Consider the following 5,000-nt stretch of genomic DNA (forward strand, 5'->3'; position numbering starts at 1 on the left):
GCATTGTCCTGTGTGTCTTGTCCAGCCAACCTAAAATAGCATCACGGCTAAGTCTGGTTAAATTAGGGCCTGCAGGGGCGGGAACTACTGCCATATGGGCAACAAGAAAACCCCATACTTTTAACATGTCCCAAGATCCACCTGGCTCAGCCTTCAGCCAGGTATGATAATTTAGCCATCCAGATTTTAATTGTTCTTTCCAACGCAACAGAATTCTGGTCTCTCTAGCTCCGCCCTCTACTACAGGTAGTAGACTTCGCTTTCTTCATCTTCCATCACAGTTGCAGATGCATCAGCCTCAGCCTCTGTTTCATATTCAACCTCCTTTTCGCCTTCAGCATGGCTATCACCAAAACTGGTCTCACAGGATCTCTGAGATGTTTCAAATCTCTTGCTTTCTTTTTCTGAGTTTGATATTTTAATACTCTTCTCTTCTCCTGCTTCCTTTCCTTCCTTCTGCTCTAGAGTCTTTCTGTGTTTAGCTTCAGAGTTCTCCATGGACTCGCGTAGATCTAATTGAGTAGTTGCTGCTGCTGCTGCTGCTGCTGCTGCTGCTGCTGCTGCTGCTGCTGCTGCTGCTGCTGCTGCTGCTGCTGCTGCTGCTGCTGCTGCTGCATCCGTATCAGGATTTCCAAGTGGTTGCTCCACTCCAGGAGTTGTGGGTAGCTGAGAGCGTTCCCAGGCCTGGTCACTGACATCATTATGAGCAGTTTGCATTTTACAGTTTGCAGTTTGCATATTTACTTTTTGCATATTTGCATGTTGTAGGCTTGCTTTTTGCAAGCTTGTATTGCTTGCTTTTTGCTGGTTTCCATTTTTCAGGCTTGCTTTTTGCAACTTTGCTTCGCTTGCTACATGTTGCAGACTTGTAATTTTGCTGGCTTGCTTTAGTTTCTTGCTGTTGTCTTGCTTTTCCCTCTACAAAGCTTGCAGAAGTTGCAAGCTTGACCATACAATCTCCGGAATCTGCTTCAGGATTTGTATCGAGCTGAGAGTATTCCCAGGCCTGGTCAATTACATCATTATTAGCAGTTTGGAGGTTGCAGTTTTCAGTTTGCACGCTTACTCTCTGCAGGGTTGCTTTTTGCAAGTCTTCTTTGCTTGCTTTTTGCAGGTTTGCATTTTGCAAGTCTGCATTTCGCGGGTTTGCTTTACTCTCTTTTCGCATGCTTGCTTTTTGCGTGCTTGCTTTTTCCTCTACAAAGCCTGCAGACGTTGCAATGCAACCCTGGGAATACAATAGAATTCCTAAAGGGAAATCAAACAAACTTAGAGACTTGTAAGAAAATCCATGCGTTACCTACCCCGTTATCTCTTAAAGATTCCAGAGATTGTATAATACATCTTGCATTTCTAAATTCATTTCTTTCATCTCATCTGTCGTTTTTATCTGCTCTTGTATAACTTCTTTCTTTTCTCCTGACTTTTCCTCTGTAATATACTGTACTGTAGGCTTAGGCGACTCTGTCTTCCGTACAAACTGAAGAATCTTAACGAGGTTGCTGGATAAAGAGGCTCCAGCTTGCACTCCAATCCTGTTTGGAGGTTCTTCTTTCTCCTCCCAACTCCCCAGTTGGCCTTCACCTTTTGGAGGGAGTTCTTTCTTTTTAACTCTCTCTCCTTTTCTCTGGCGAAGCTCTTGTTTGAGCTTTCTATCTATTTCTATGAGCTGTTTGGCCTCCATTTTGAAGTCCTTCCCTCCCCCAGCCGGGGGGAGGTTTGTTTGGGATCAGTAGGCCTCGTTGGGGAGGGAGGGGGGGGGGGGAAACCTACAGCTCCCCCACCCCACCCGTACGTCCCCCAAATACACAAGTGGTCTCAAAAGAATCCCCACAGTCTTAGGAACGTCCAGATACTATTTTTGAAGAAATTCAACCCCCCCCCGAAGGGGGTTAAAACCGCGCTCACTAGGGTTGCCAGGTTCAATCCCTGAGACCGATCCTGTATCTTTAGGAGAAGAGAAAGTCAGCCAAGTGCAGGTGTTCTTGCAACCCTGTAATTGGAAAAACCGCAAGGTGGAATTCTCCCTGCACAATTTTTAAAGATACAAAAGACCTCTTGGTTGCCAGGCCCAGCCTCTAAGAGATCTTCTGTATCTTTAAAAGTTGTGCCGAGGGAAGGGAGAATTCCGCCTTGTGGTTTTTTTTCCATTACAAGGTTGCAAGAACCACCTGCACTTGGCTGACTTTCTTTTCTCCTGAAGATGACAGGATCAGTCTCAGGGATTGAACCTGGCAACCCTAGCGCTCACCCAAGCCCTTCGCAGGAGCTCCGGAAAACCACGTCCTTCCTCCTTGCAAACAGGCTTCGGCTTAGGGAAGATTTTTTTCTTTTTTTAGGTAAGGTTTTTTATTAAAATTATTCATACTACTGGTCACATCCCGCACGCGAAAACACGTAACAATATCGCCACTCTCAGAATAACGCATCTAGCTAATACACATACTTTTCCTAACTAACCTAACACTAACACAAAATATTCATCTCAGCTCAGCTCTGTGTTATAGGAGGGGTCGACTCTGATGTCCACGGCCAGAATTTTCTCCGCTTCTCATGCGGCAATTTTTCTTTTTCAAATGAACTCAGTTCTCTTATTTCTGATAATATCGTCCTAATCGTACTTCCGGAACTGCATATGTTCTGAGTCTTACTTTCTTTTAACCGTTGCCAACATAAGATACTTAGAACAAATAAATTGACAATTCTTATCGTTGTCCAGGGTACCTTCCAGTAATTATTCACTACGTTGTTTTTATTTCTAGGTCTTTTCACTCCTTTTCTTTCTCTCGGGCCTTGAATTCCTTTTTCCGGTTCCGCTCCCGAAACAATAGTTTTCCCTCAAAAGGTCTGGCCAATCCAGAGTTTTAGCAATTATAGTCCACGTCTCTTTCGCAGATACACAGTCTTTAACAAAATGTGGAACGGTTTCTTTTTGTGTCTGCCCTGTTCTTACAGCTTCTTCCTGACACCTTAATCGTGGACAAGCTTGGTTAACATTGGCTAGCCACGGCGTATTTGCTTGCACGCTATAAATCTGATGAAAAAACTTCCATCTGATGTCCCATAGTTTATAAGGAATTCTTTGATCTTTCAAGAATTCCATCTGGTGTACAGGCTCTTTTAAATACATGGATAAATTTCCCCTTTTTACATTCTTTTCACATTCCGGCTGAAAACTATTTACTTCTAATAAATTCCTATACATTTTCTTTCTCTTCACTTTTGGTTCACACCTTTCCATTTTTATGATGCTTGCCCTTAATTTCCATTCTCTTACATTACTGTACATTTCAATCAAATAATCAGGTCCAAAACACTTCAGCGATGGTGTGATTTTATAATTGACCTTATCTTTCTTCCCACCATATTTTGGCCCAATCTTTAATTCTCCGGTGTTTGGCAAAAGCCACCAACCAAAAATGAGGTGCCAATTCTTTTCTTTCTACCTCTGCCCACTTCCCAAAATTATGACTAACAAAAATTGCTAAAAATTTGAAACCAATTGCTGTAAAATTTAGACCACCCTGTGCTACAGATTTGTACGCCTCTGCTCTTGCAAGGGGGAAATTAGCCGTTCCCCATAGAAACTTAAATGCCATTTTATTAATCTCTTTAACGATCCTTTCAGGTGGTGGGTAGACAGCTGCCAAATTACCTACTACCGGTACCAAGTACGTACTAACGTACATGGCTTTCCGATAAATAGAAAGATGCCATTTTTGGCCGCATTTGTATTTTTTCTTTGACTTGATCTCTCCACATGTTCCAATTATATTCCCACCCTTCCCATTTGACTGCAAAATAAATTCCTAATAATTTAACATGTGTTTGAATTTGCCCTTCCTCAGCTTCTGAATGTATTGCTTCATTTTTATTATTATTACTAATCAGATGTTCCAGTGGCATTACTTGTATATTTCCCTTAATGTTATTGGGCGATATCATAAAACTCTTTTGCATATTTAAATGACCACCAGAAGCCTGACCAAACTGTTCAAACAAATCTCTGATTATTTCTATTTCCTGTTTATCATTTACCAAGATAGATACATCATCTGCATTTTTGCCTCTTTCCCCCGGAACGGCCCCGATGGCGGCCCACAGCTTCGTTCTCTCACGGCATGCCCCCCCCCCCCCCGTGTAGAAGCCTCCCCCCACCCCCCACCCCCCACCCCCGGGCGTCATGAAAGACCCAGTCCCCTGTTTAAAGCAGGGGTAACATCCGACGGGAGACCTGGAGGCTTCTCCACGAACCCGGACCTGGTGGCCGCTCGCGGCGGCGGGGGGGGGGGGGGGGTGCGTGCGTGCGTGTGGGAAGGAGAGGAGAAAAGGAGGAAGGCGTGATCGGGTTATTCTGGACCCCTCTTTCGCACCAAGAGGCTGGATACACGTGTTAGTGCTATAAGCAGTCGTTTACTCAGACGTTGCACAAAGTAAACAGAAGAGAACAGCAAACGCTTGATACAATGCAGTCCAAAGTCTATATACAGGATTTCTACAGCAGCACAGCCAGAGGTTCCGTGCGCCTTCGTCATCAGACTTGCGGCGTTTAACTCAGACAGCGAGCGCTCCGCGGGTGTTTGGAGAGATACGGAGAGCATCTGCACCCCTTAACCCTGCGCTGCTTTCCTTCTCTCATCGCTCCAGCACTCAGGATGACTCGGCGGGCGTGTTCCCAACCTTAATTAATCGCACCTGATGCTTATCTTAGCTTCTGTGGCTATTAACCCTTCACGGACAGAGTTCCTTTGTAAAACAAATACTTGCTCACATGCACCAACGAGGCGGTGGCGGAGTCCCCGGCGGAGCGCTGATCCGCACGCGCGCACGCACGCAGGGGGCGGCGAGTCGAACAGGAGGCTAGCTGCCCCCTCTCCCCCCCCCCCCCCCCGGTAGACCTGGAGGGTGAGAGTTAGAGGGTGAGGGTTAGAGGGTGAGGGTGAGGGTGGACCTGGAGGCAGCTGCGGGAAAGGTGCTGGGGGTGGCGTGGGTGGTACGTA

The 5,000-nt window shown here is 45.6% G+C and overlaps 1 protein-coding gene across 1 annotated transcript in view; it reads right to left on the reverse strand.

The window, feature by feature from the left end:
• The window catches only part of LOC133375381 (collagen alpha-1(I) chain-like), an 8,819-nt gene that overhangs the window by 1,400 nt on the left and 2,419 nt on the right, over positions 1 to 5,000 (reverse strand). The window lies entirely within an intron of this gene.

The sequence above is a fragment of the Rhineura floridana genome, unplaced genomic scaffold, assembly GCF_030035675.1.
Source record: "Rhineura floridana isolate rRhiFlo1 unplaced genomic scaffold, rRhiFlo1.hap2 scaffold_25, whole genome shotgun sequence".
NCBI lineage: Eukaryota > Metazoa > Chordata > Lepidosauria > Squamata > Rhineuridae > Rhineura > Rhineura floridana.